The sequence below is a fragment of the Panthera pardus genome, unplaced genomic scaffold (assembly GCF_024362965.1).
Source record: "Panthera pardus isolate Hobbes unplaced genomic scaffold, ASM2436296v1 HiC_scaffold_27, whole genome shotgun sequence".
NCBI classification, from domain to species: domain Eukaryota; kingdom Metazoa; phylum Chordata; class Mammalia; order Carnivora; family Felidae; genus Panthera; species Panthera pardus.
Genome location: NW_026526843.1, coordinates 95,804,220 through 95,818,528, shown reverse-complemented (window position 1 = coordinate 95,818,528; position 14,309 = coordinate 95,804,220).

Here is a 14,309-nt window from a genome sequence, read left to right as displayed (position 1 = left end):
GATGGACATATGGGCTGTTTCCATAACTTGACTATTTTTGTTTTAATTTTGATTTTCAGGGGTTTAAATTCAAGTATGGTGAATATTCATTCACTGCCCAAGTTCTGTCTGATTCTTATTGTGACACTTGGATTGAATAAACCATCCCTGCTTTCCTGGAGAGAAATAATAATTGTATGTGGCTGACCACTACCACTTATATTCCAAGATATTACTAAAATATCAGATATTGCCTTAGTAGATTTGACAACACATTTGGGTCTGAGGTAGACCAGGAAACAATAATCATTTAAACGACCTGGGTTGGGAACTGATTGAGAGATGAAGTGAGTTGACTGGAGATAAAAATATTCATTGTATTGTTGTCACAGCTATTAAAGAATGCATCTAAATTAGGAAGCAAAAACCTGGTCTTTACTGTTGAAGGCAGGTTATCTATTATCAAAGCACTCTCCAAATGAAGGTTTCTTTTTGCTTCTGGCATGCAGCTGCTTTAGAGGCACTATCAATGCCAAATCACCTTAATCCAGCCAGATATTTATATAATTCAAAGATGCATTTCAATTACTGTGTTAGTTGGTCTATTTATATTTCAGCCTTGCTTATATAATTTAGTCCTTTTAGAGCACCAACCTAAAGGAAAGTTTACTAAGGTATGTTCACCTCAGTGGGTTCTGTCTCTTGATATTTTTAGTGGATTCTATATTTTAATTTCTATCTTCATGGCCCTATTAACCAAACAAAATTCTCTGTTAAGAAACAACTCCTTAGCTGCTAATTTAGGAATCAACAATTGCCTTGAGAAGTGACACCAGACACTATGATCACTTATCCTGATTTTTCTTATTATCTGAATATAGCCCTAAAAATGCTTATACCTTCCTTCTTACCAGTATCTTCAAATTATATAAACTGTTTTGTCTAACTTTCCAGTAGTTTTCAGACTGATGGCTAGTATGAATCAAGCTATTCCACCATTGTCCTCAGATAAATTTTTGATAAAATAATCTAGCTATGTTTACTCAGCAATATGACTAAATTTGATTTAGTGTGACTAAATCATACAGCTCTACCACAACTAAAGACTATGGTGTTTGCAGCAAGAAGACAGATATGATAAAATCTATGGTTTAAATGGATCATCCTAATGATTATGTGAAAAACAGATTACATTGGAGATAAAGTGGAGTCAGGATTCAGTGAGTAAATTCTTGCACAAAAGATGATGATTGTGAATTGGAGCAGTTGAATTAGAGATAAGGTGATAGGGACTTGGTTTTAGATGTCTTTAAAAGGGAACCAATGGGGGACTGGATAAGAGATGAGGTTTTATGTCAGTCCTTACCTTGTGGACATAAAATGATCCTAAGCTTGAAAAACTGAGTATATGGTAATACAATTTTCCAAGCTGAGAAAATAAGTAGGAAAAATAGGTTTTTTTAGGGAAGATAATATATTGTTTTTGAGCTTGTTGACTTTGAAGTTAAGAGACTCTTCTGAAAAGTGGAGAAACTGGGAGTAGGAAGACAAGTTAACACAAGGTAACATAATAGCCTGGTGCCCAATTTTCTAATGACTCTTTCAAGTTGAAGTCCAGTGTAATGCCATAAATACTTATTAAACACCTGTGTGTAAAATATTGTGTTAAGTACCATGAGATACAATGCGTGTTTTCAAAATATTCTAAAAATAGTAGGTATGTTTGGAGATACAGTGAAACAAAGAATCATAATAAGTTAAATTTTTCTGGTTTCTAATGTGGTGCTCTTTCCATTGTACCATGAGATGTGTGGACGGAAACTTGTGGGTTAGATAACATAGACACTATCAAAGTAAAATCAACATGTTTGAACACTGATAAACATGGGGGGAAAGTTAGGGCCTGCTAGGAGAAAGATAATTAAAGAGAATTTTTTGAGGTAATATGAAAACATGAATATAATTTCAATGCAAAAAATTATAGAGATAAAAGAGATGGCATATTTTATCATTATCTGGAAACTTTTTAAGGTCCAAATAAATTTCTATGTGGGCATTAGTCACAGCAAAAGGGAGATTTATATAGAGAGCTCAGGAAACCCTGATTATCTTATAGAAGATATGGTGTGGCAGACTATGTAATGATTATTTACCTTATTTTGGATGCTATCGATAGCTGATAAGTTAGTTCTAAAATTATTTGTGCATGTAAACTTTGGGTTTCTGAACTTGAATACAGGGCATGCAATATTTCCATTAAATTTTTGTTTCCCACCAATGTGTTTCTTATTTTTAAGGATACTGAATGAAACATTATGCTTTTAAATGCTTGATCAACTCTGTAACCATGAAATTAATTGACTCTTAAAACATGCCACAACTCTCAACTACAGTTTTTGAAAAAATAATTAGGAAATCTTCAAAGATGAGACTGCATATAATAGAAGGTTTTTTAAAAATGTTTATTTATTTTTGAGAGAGAGAGAGAGAGAGCACACAAGAAGGGGGGGGGGCAGAGAAAGAGAGAGAGAGAGACAGAGACAGAATCTCAAGTGGGCTCCAGGCTCCAAGCTGTCAGCAGAGTCTGATGCAAGGCTGGAACTCACGAACCCATGAGATCATAACCTGAGCCAAAGTTGGATGTAACTGACTGAGCCACCCAGGTGCCCCAGAAATTTTTTCTAATAGAAATTGAAATAATAGATATATGAAACAAAGACTATCATTGGGTGTGAAAAGGTAAATTTCCATCACACATATGTAAAGCAATACCACATTTCTGGTGGGAGAAATGCCTTGATATGTTAATTGGTCTACTTTTATCCCAATCCTCATACGCTCAGAAAATATCAATGAATGATGAAAGACTGTCAATTTTCTAGAGCGTTGGGCTTATACATTTTGTCAATCAGCTACTAGAGTTTTTAGTACCTATAAAAATGGACATACAATGGCATTTCAATTTGTAACCAGTATTCCTAATCTGCCACAGACTGAATTGTTTCCTGACTTCATGAATCACTAAAGATTTCTAATACTGCTTCCAATAGTCCTCTCAATGTTGCATTATTCTAAAGTAACTTGGTCACAAACATTTACTTGGGAGAATTAAGTGTAAAATATCCATTTCATTTAAAGGAGTAGAAATTATCAGTATCACTAGGGTAGTTTTATGTACTCCAACTGGTATTTTAGAAAAGCTACTCTGGATTACATGAAACAGTCAATGGCGGGATTCACATTTCCCCCTTTTGTTCTTATGTAGTTTAACTCATACTGACAGTCTTCCCATACACTGGGAAACTATGTTACTACAAATTGATTTCTATCTTCTCCCCCTTTTGACTGTTATAGCTGCATGATTCTAGCTTTGCTCTATGGTCATTGTTAGTGTCCAGTTGCCATGCTGATACAGAGATGTGTAATTATAGTTAAATAAAATTGTCTGTTAGGAAAATAAGAGAATTATTCTCCAGAGGTTAGCACTAGAGATGGTGGTAGAAGATGATGGTCAAGGATAGAGTGAGAGAGATTAGATCTTTATCTATATACAGCTTGTTTAGCAATATGGATTAAAAAATAAAATGTAGTGCTGCTTGACATGGTGACATTACAACAGAAGGTGAACCATACCTTATTTTCACTTACTATTTTATCTCTATCACCTTGCATATTGCCAATCACCTAGTAAGAGTTGAAAAATATATTTAATCAGGGGCACCTGGGTGGCTCAGTCCGTTAAGTGTCCAACTTCAGGTCAGGTCATGATCTCACAGTCTGTGAGCTTGAGCCCCGCGTCGGGCTCTGTGCTGACAGCTCAAAGCCTGGAGCCTGCTTCAGATTCTGTGTCTCCCTCTCTCTCTTCCCCTCTCCTGCTCATGCTCTGTCTCTCTCTGTCTCAAAAATAAATAAAAACATTAAAAAAATTAAAAATATATATATTTAATCAAAGAATAGGTGATTAACTGAATGAGTGACTAACAACGAATGGATGGAATTGTAGAAGGGATTCCTACAAGGATAAAACAATGGCAAGAAACAAGCTTTTTTTAAAAAAAAACTTTTTTAATGTTTTATTTATATTGGAGAGAGAGAGAGAGGGAGAGAGGGAGAGAGAGAGAGAAAGAGAGAGCATGAGCAGGGGAGGGGCAGAGAGAGAGAGGGAGACACAGAATCCAAAGCAGGCTCTAGGCTCTGAGCAGTCAGCACAGAGCCCGACATGGGGCCCGAACCTGAGAACCACAAGATCATGACCCGAGCTGAACGAAGTCGGACACTCAACTGACTGAGCCACCCAGGCGCCCCTAAAAAACTTTTTTTAAAGCTTATTTATTTGAGAGAGTGAGAGAGCGAAAGAGCACACACACAGGCACAGAAGAGGCAGAGAAAGAAGGAGAGAGAATCCCAAGCAGGCTCTGCACTATCAGCACAGAGCCCAACATGGGGTTCAATCCCACAGACTGTGAGATCATGACCTGAGCCAAAATCAAGAGTCAGAAGCTTAACTAACTGAGCCACCCAGGCTCCCCGAGACAAACTTCTTACACTGTCACATCGTCGTGAGGTGTACAAGTTAATACATGGGTTTTGCAGACCCATGTGTCAAATCTGGAAATAGGAATGTGAGTTCCAAAGCAATGATGCTTATACTGAAAGCTTCATCAAGTTAGTCCTGGACTGAGTTAAAATATGGGGGATGTGGGAAGAGAAATAGAGTTGTATGACAAGGATAGAAACGCAACTGTCATAAAGGTGACAAAAATGAGATAACTTGCCCCAGAGAATAACATTATTTTTACACTCTTTGTCAGCAGCAAGATATCCAAGGCCATGCTGAGAAATGAAGCTTAAAGCAATATTGGAACAATGGCAGTGAAGCCAGTAGGGAATTTTGCCCTATGTAAAGATTACCTTGTTGGGTCTGGTTGAATGGTGCTTTCTCTCTCATACAGAAAATTAATTCTAACAGAGAACTAAAGATTGAAGTAATTTTGAACACTAGAAATTTTCAGATGCTTGTTCCAGGTCCTTATTTGTCAGAAAGGACTTCACCTTGGGACATGAACAAGAAGGAACCTCACCATTGCCTGTAGTGAACATTATACAACCTGTCACTCCCAAATCACAGGTGTGGAGAGACATGAAAAATAACCGTGTGGGAAATCAACTCACAACAACGAATGTCACTTAGATAATTTGTCTAACACTCAAATACTTCCCGCCTGAAGAGACCTAGTAGCAAATTTGCTCATAATATCACTAAAAGTCTTGACCGAAGAACACTCACATCACAAATAAAATGAAACTTCTTTTTTAAACCACAGTGAAATAAAATATATATATTGCATATATATATATAGCCAAAAAAATATATTTGACAAAAATCAATATTTCCAGTATCTTTTTCTTTAGAAAACTATTGGTAGTTACTTTCTTTACAAAAGCATTTTGAGAATGATTTATTATATTTGAGATTATTTTCCATAACAAAACAAACCACTAGTTCCCTGGTTAAATAAATTTCAAAAATTCCTAGTGCCTTGATCTGTGTTCTCCAGAATTAAATTTTATTGTTTTCACAGTATACTCCTTTACTGATAAACATGATATATTACTTAATGTTCACAATAACCTTGTGATGTCATTACAGCTTTTTTTGTATACATGGAAACAGGAAGAGAATGACTGCTTAAGATCAAGTAGATAATAAATGGCAGGAACTTCCACTTCTGATGAAGGATTAACAGAGATCAGCTCTACCTTCTTGACTGAAACATATGCAAAGTGGGAAAAATACAGGAATCAACACTTTCTTTTCTTAAGTTTATTTATTTATTTTTGAGAGAGAGAGAGCACAAGTGGGGGAGAGGCTGAGAGAGAGAGAGGGAGACAGAGAATCCGAGGCAGGATCCAGGCCCTGAGCTGTCACTCAAACCCACAAACCATGAGATCATGACCTGAGACAAAGTCAGACACTCAACCAGCTAAGCCACCCAGGCACCCCTGAATCAACAATTTTCAAGACACTGTTCATCAGGCAAGGAAGGACACTGACTCCGCTGAGATGGGAAGTGAACACAGTGAGCCCTATGATTGCCCCAGATTAATGCCTTGAAAGACTTTCCTGGCCATGGTACAGAAAGGCAGAGTGCAGACAGAGCTCAGCAGATGTTCCAAGGTGAGCAGATAAAGATGAAAGTCTGAGGAGAAAAAGGCAGCTATAGTTCATAGGACAGAGTGCAAAAGAAGCAAGAGCTTCACAAAGAATTCCAGATATTTGAATCAATTAATTGGAGTTGAGTATTTTCTTTTTTTTTTAATATATGAAATTTATTGTCAAATTGGTTTCCATACAACACCCAGTGCTCATCCCAAAAGATGACCTCTCCAATGCCCATCACCTACCCTCCCCTCCCTCCCACCCCCCATCAACCCTCAGTTTGTTCTCAGTTTTTTAGCGTCTCTTATGCTTTGGCTCTCTCCCACTCTAACCAGAGTGGAGTATTTTCAAATAAAAACTAAAGTATTCACCTGAGTACTGATTAGCACATGTGTGTGCGGAAATTACTAGACATTAAGGAAACTAGCACCCCAAACTATTGCTCATAACAGTTCCTGGTGCTCACACAGGACTTGGAATTGTGCTTCATGCTACATGTGACATAGGAAAACCTCAGTATTCATGGGATACTGGGTAGAGTACACAGAAGTGTCTTGTCTCAGGATGGAATCTTATAAAAAAAAAAACAGACTGAATAGCTTAAATAACACACTTTTATTTTCTCACAGTTCTGGAGGCAAGAATTCTATGTTCAAGGTGATGGCAAATTAAGTCCCTGGTGATAGCTCTCTTCCTGGTTTCTCGATTGTCACCTTCTAACTGCACCCTGCCATGACTTTTCCTGTGTGTGTGTGTGTGTGTGTGTGTGTGTGTGTGTGTGTGTGTGTAATAGAGAGAGAGAGAGAGAGAGAGAGAGAGAGAGATGGTGACTTTTTCTTTTCTTATAGGGTACTAATCCTATTGTCAGGAACCCACTCATATGACCTTATGTAACCTCAGTTATCTCCCTAAAGATCCTTTCTTCAAATACAGTCACATTGAGGGCTATGATTTCAACAGATGAATATGGGGAAGGACACAATTCAGTACATAACAGTGAGGAATATTTATTAATAGACTGAGCAATGCTCTGGACCTGACTAGACATCTTGAAAGCAAAAACTGAAAGGGCCAAACTGCTCCCAAGGAACTAAATGGAACACCAAAACAAAACTAAAGAATATTCAACACAAACCAATCCATTACTAAGTAACATCAGTGAAAATAGTGGAGTAGAGAACTTGAAAGGTCCATCCCCTCATAGAAACACCAAGAAATGAGTAAAAATTGTCAGAATCACCTTAGTTGGAAATCTGGAAAATAGTCAAAGGTTTACAAGCAACCAAGAAAATTCTTGCTCAAGAAATAGGTGATTTAAATATAATAGAAAAACTTTGTTTTAATTTACTCTTGCTCCATGCACCTTACTGGCATGATGGCAGTCTTGATGATGACACTCCACACTCCTGGTCTAGGTGCCTAGTTCTGGAGGGAGCAGAATAGACCTTATTTTCAATGAATTGTATTTGTCTGTTATGATCAATCTTGGGGGCTCTATGAAGTATTAATGCAAAAGGCCTGTATTTGTTTCACCTAACTTGGAAATTTCTCAGGGTTGAAAACTGGCTCTACAGAGGGCCTCCCTCAAAGACTTTGAATGTCAAATAAACAAGCTACTACCCTGTAGGGGGAAAAAAAAAGATTATGTTTGTGTCAAACCACAAACATACTGAAACACTGAGAGGAAAAGCTAGGGAGTGAGATGATTTGGGACATGAGAGCTTGAAAAACTACCAAATATACCATGGATTCTATAAAGTGACACATATGTCCAGGACAGGAGTCATGCTCAGAAAAGATCTGAGAAGACCTTAAATTTTCACCTCTGGCTGATCATTAGGCTCATTAAAAACAAGAAGTGAAGGTTAAGACAATGTTGCAAAAGGCCTGGTAAAGCATGAAATGAATGCTCCCAAACAAAACCAATCAGCAAAAACAAAGAGGCATTTTATTCCTTTTTTTTTTTTTTTGCTTGAGTTGTTTAAGGAAATCTATCAAACCACTACATGACCATTAAGCTAAATAAAATAGAGACTTCAGAGGTCACACACAACAGAGAATGAATCTCTAACAAAAAGCATTTGGTTAAGTCAGTATGCAAAATGTACCAACTAAAACCCACAAAAAAGCAGCAATTTAAAAAACGCTGGGGGGAGGGGGGAGAGAATCTGAGCTCCAGAGTTAACCTAATATTCAAACTTTCTAATTTCTAACACAAAAAATATGAGGCATGCAAGCAAATGAGAAATCTGGACTAAACACAGAGGAAAAAATAAATTAATAAGAGTTGTCCCTGAGGAAGCCAGCACATTTGACTTACTGCACAAGACTTTGAACCAACTGTCTTACATTTATTTAAAGAGACAAAGGAAACCATGGGGAAAGAAATAGAGGAAATGAGGATGAAAATGTCTCAACAAATACAGATTTTTGATAAAGAGATAGAAACTATAAAGAGAACCAAAAAAAAAAAAAATCTGAAACTGCAAGCACAATAATTAAAATGAATGCCTGGGTGGATCAGTTGGTTGAGCATTCGACTTCACCTCAGGTCATGATCTCACAGTTTGTGAGACTAAGCCCCGCGTCAGGCTCCATGTCAACCGCATGGAGCCTGCTTGTGATTCTCTTTCTTCCTCTCTCTGCCCAGCCCCAGCTCTCTCTCCCTCTTTTTCAAAATAAATAAACCAAAACTTGCAATTCTCTTTCTTACTCTCTCTGCCCTTCCCCAGCTCTCTCTCCCTCTTTCTCTTTCTCTCTTTCTAAAAATAAATAAAGAAAAAAGTAATTAAATCTCCACGAGAGGTTTCAATAGCATAACTGAACAGACAGATGACTCAGTGAAGTTAAATATAGGTCGATTAAAGATATCCAGTCTGAAGAGAAAAATAGTGGATAGTGGAAATACCAGAAGGAAATAATAAAGAAAAGGGGGGCACTGAGAATGTTTGAAGAAATAATGGTCAAAAATTTCCCAATTTGTATGAAGATATAAATATACACATCCAAAATTCTCAATGATCTCCAAGTGTAATGAACACAAAGAAATTCACACTGGAATTCATTATAATTAAAAGCCAAAGACAAAAAGAATCTTGAAAGCAGCAAAAGAGAAGTCATTTTTCACATGCAAGTCACACTTAATTAATAGCTGATTTCTCATCAGAAACCATGGAAGCAAGAAGGCAGTAGGAATATATTTAAGGTACTGAAGGAAAAAATGCATCAACCAAGAATTCTGTTTCTGGCAAAACTACCCTTAAAAATGAAGGAGAAATCAAGACATTCTCATATATTTAAAAATGAGGGAGCTCATCACTAGCATGCCTGCTCTACAAGAAATGCCAAAGGTGAGAGCAGACATTTCTGTCTTGTTCCTGACCATAGAGGACAAGCTCTTAGTTTTTCCCCGTGATATATGATGTTACTTGTGGGTTTTTCATATATAAGAACTTTATTATGTTGAGGGATGTTCCCTCTAAACCTACTGTTGGGAGTTTTTATCATGAATGGATATTGTACTCTGTCAAATGCGTTTTCTGCATCTATTGAAAGGATCGTATGGTCCTTATACTTTTTTGTTTGTTTAACATTTATTTGCTATTGAGAGACAGAGAGAGACAGAGCATGAGCATGGGAGGGGCCGAGAGATGGAAGACACAGAATCAGAAACAGGCTCCAGACTCTGAGCCGTCAGCACACAGCCCACTGGGTGGCTTGAACTCACAAATCGCGAGATCATGACCTGAGCCAAAGTTGGACACTTAACCGACAGAGCAACCCAGGTGCCTGGTCCTTATACTTTCTTTTATTAATGTGGTACATCACATTGATTGATTTGTAAATGTGGAACCACTCTAACAGTCCAGGAATAAATCCCATTGGATTGTGGTGAATCATTTTTTTAATGTATTGTTGGATTAGGTTTGCTGGTATTTTATTAAGGATTTTGGCATCTATGTTCATCAGAGATATTGGCCTATAGTTCTCTTTTTTAGTGGAGTATGTATTTGGTTTTGGTATCAGGGTAATCCTGGTTTCATAGAATGAATTTGAAATTTTTCCTTTCTTCTCTATTTTTTTGGAATAGTTTGGAAAGAATAGGTATTAACTCTTCTTTAAATATTAGATAGAACTACTCTACAATCCAGCAATTGAACGAATAGGTATTTACCCAGAGAATACAAAAATACTAATTCAAAGGGATACATGCACCCTGATGTTCATAGCAGCATTATCTACAATAGCCAAATTATGGCAATAGTCCAAATGTCCATGAAATGCTGAATGGATAAGAGAGATGTGGCTTATATATGTGTGTGTGTGTGTGTGTGTGTGTGTGTGTGTGTGTACATATATATATAATGGAATATTACTCAGCCATATAAAGAATGAATTCTTGGGGCACCTGGGTGGCTCAGTCAGTTGAGCGACCGACTTCAGCTTAAGTCATGGTCTCACAGTTTGTGAGTTCAAGCCCCGTGTTGGACTCTGTGCTGACAGCTCGGAACCTGAAGCTTGCTTTGGATTCTGTGTCTCCCCCTCCCCCTCTCTCTGCCCCTCCCCCACTTATGCTCTGTCTCTCTCTGTATCAGAAATAAATAAACAGGGGGGTTCCGGAAGATGGCGGCGTAGGAGGACGCGGGGCTCACAGCGCGTCCTGCCGATCACTTAGATTCCACCTACACCTGCCTAAAGAACCCAGAAAACCGCCAGAGGATTAGCAGAAGGGAGTCTCCGGAGTCAAGCGCAGACTAGAGGCCCACGGAAGAGGGTAGGAAGGGCGGCGAGGCGGTGCGCGCTCCACGGACTGGCGGGAGGGAGCCGGGGCGGAGGGGCGGCTCGCCGGCCAAGCGGAGCCCCCGAGTCTGGCTGGCAAAAGCGGAGGGGCCGGACAGACTGTGTTCCGACAGCAAGCGCGACTTAGCGTCTGGGAGGTCATAAGTTAACAGCTCTGCTCGGAAAGCGGGAAGGCTGGAGGACAAAGGGAGGGAGAGCTGCTGAGCCCCCGGACGGCAGAGCTCAGCTTGGCGGGGAACAAAGGCGCCAGCGCCATCTCCCCCGCCCATCCCCCAGCCAAAATCCCAAAGGGAACCAGTTCCTGCCAGGGAACTTGCTCGCTCCGCGCAAACACCCAACTCTGTGCTTCTGCGGAGCCAAACCTCCGGCAGAGGATCTGACTCCCTCCCGCTGCCACAGGGCTCCTCCTGAAGTGGATCACCTAAGGAGAAGCGAGCTAAGCCTGCCCCTCCAGCCCCCGTGCACCTTGCCTACCCACCCCAGCTAATACGCCAGATCCCCAGCAACACAAGCCTGGCAGTGTGCAAGTAGCCCAGACGGGACACGCCACCCCACAGTGAATCCCGCCCCTAGGAGAGGGGAAGAGAAGGCACACACCAGTCTGACTGTGGCCCCAGCAGTGGGCTGGGGGCAGACATCGGGTCGGACTGCGGCCCCGCCCACTAACTCCAGTTATACACCACAGCACAGGGGAAGTGCACTGCAGGTCCTCACCACGCCAGGGACTCTCCAAAATGACCAAACGGAAGAATTCCCCTCAGAAAAATCTCCAGGAAATAACAACAGCTAATGAACTGATCAAAAAGGATTTAAATAATATAACAGAAAGTGAATTTAGAATAATAGTCATAAAATTAATCGCTGGGCTTGAAAACAGTATACAGGACAGCAGAGAATCTCTTGCCACAAAGATCGAGGGACTAAGGAACAGTCACGAGGAGTTGAAAAACGCTTTAAACGAAATGCAAAACAAAATGGAAACCACGATGGCTCGGCTTGAAGAGGCAGAGGAGAGAATAGGTGAACTAGAAGATAAAGTTATGGAGAAAGAGGAAGCTGAAAGAAAGAGAGATAAAAAAATCCAGGAGTATGAGGGGAAAATTAGAGAACTAAGTGATACACTAAAAAAAAATAATATATGCATAATTGGTATCCCAGAGGAGGAAGAGAGAGGGAAAGGTGCTGAAGGGGTACTTGAAGAAATTATAGCTGAGAACTTCCCTGAACTGGGGAAGGAAAAAGGCATTGAAATCCAAGAGGCACAGAGAACTCCCTTCAGACGTAACTTGAATCGATCTTCTGCACGACATATCATAGTGAAACTGGCAAAATACAAGGATAAAGAGAAAATTCTGAAAGCAGCAAGGGATAAACGTGCCCTCACATATAAAGGGAGACCTATAAGACTCGTGACTGATCTCTCCTTTGAAACTTGGCAGGCCAGAAAGGCTTGGCACGATATCTACAGTGTGCTAAACAGAAAAAATATGCAGCCGAGAATCCTTTATCCAGCAAGTCTGTCATTTAGAATAGAAGGAGAGATAAAGGTCTTCCCAAACAAACAAAAACTGAAGGAATTTGTCACCACGAAACCAGCCCTACAAGAGATCCTAAGGGGGATCCTGTGAGACAAAGTACCAGAGACATCACTACAAGCATAAAACATACAGACATCACAATGACTCTAAACCCATATCTTTCTATAATAACACTGAATGTAAATGGATTAAATGCACCAACTAAAAGACATAGGGTATCAGAATGGATAAAAAAACAAGACCCATCTATTTGCTGTCTACAAGAGACTCATTTTAGATCGGAGGACACCTTTAGATTGAGAGTGAGGGGATGGAGAACTATTTATCATGCTCCTGGAAGCCAAAAGAAAGCTGGAGTAGCCATACTTATATCAGACAAACTAGACTTTAAATTAAAGGCTGTAACAAGAGATGAAGAAGGGCATTATATAATAATCACGGGGTCTATCCACCAGGAAGAGCTAACTATTATAAATGTCTATGCGCCAAATACCCGAGCCCCCAGATATATAAAACAATTACTCATAAACATAAGCAACCTTATTGATAAGAATGTGGTCATTGCAGGGGACTTTAACACCCCACTTACAGAAATGGATAGATCATCTAGACACACAGTCAATAAAGAAACAAGGGCCCTGAATGATACATTGGATCAGATGGACTTGACAGATATATTTAGAACTCTGCATCCCAAAGCAACAGAATATACTTTCTTCTCGAGTGCACATGGAACATTCTCCAAGATAGATCATATACTGGGTCACAAAACAGCCCTTCATAAGTTTACAAGAATTGAAATTATACCATGCATACTTTCAGACCACAATGCAATGAAGCTTGAAATCAACCACAAGAAAAAGTCTGGAAAACCTCCAAAAGCATGGAGGTTAAAGAACACCCTACTAACGAATGAGTGGGTCAACCAGGCAATTAGAGAAGAAATTAAAATATATATGGAAACAAACGAAAATGAAAATACAACAATCCAAACGCTTTGGGATGCAGCGAAGGCAGTCCTGAGAGGAAAATACATTGCAACCCAGGCCTATCTCAAGAAACAAGAAAAATCCCAAATACAAAATCTAACAGCACACCTAAAGGAAATAGAAGCAGAACAGCAAAGGCAGCCTAAACCCAGCAGAAGAAGAGAAATAATAAAGATCAGAGCAGAAATAAACAATATAGAATCTAAAAAAACTGTAGAGCAGATCAACGAAACCAAGAGTTGGTTTTTTGAAAAAATAAACAAAATTGACAAACCTCTAGCCAGGCTTCTCAAAAAGAAAAGGGAGATGACCCAAATAGATAAAATCATGAATGAAAATGGAATGATTACAACCAATCCCTCAGAGATACAAACAATTATCAGGGAATACTATGAAAAATTATATGCCAGCAAATTGGACAACCTGGAAGAAATGGACAAATTTCTAAACACCCACACTCTTCCAAAACTCAATCAGGAGGAAATAGAAAGCTTGAACAGACCCATAACCAGCGAAGAAATTGAATCGGTTATCAAAAATCTCCCAACAAATAAGAGTCCAGGAGGAGATGGCTTCCCTGGGGAGTTCTACCAGACATTTAAAGCAGAGATAATACCTATCCTTCTCAAGCTATTCCAAGAAATAGAAAGGGAAGGAAAACTTCCAGACTCATTCTATGAAGCCAGTATTACTTTGATTCCTAAACCAGACAGAGACCCAGTAAAAAAAGAGAACTACAGGCCAATATCCCTGATGAATATGGATGCAAAAATTCTTAATAAGATACTAGCAAATCGAATTCAACAGCATATAAAAAGAATTATTCACCATGATCAAGTGGGA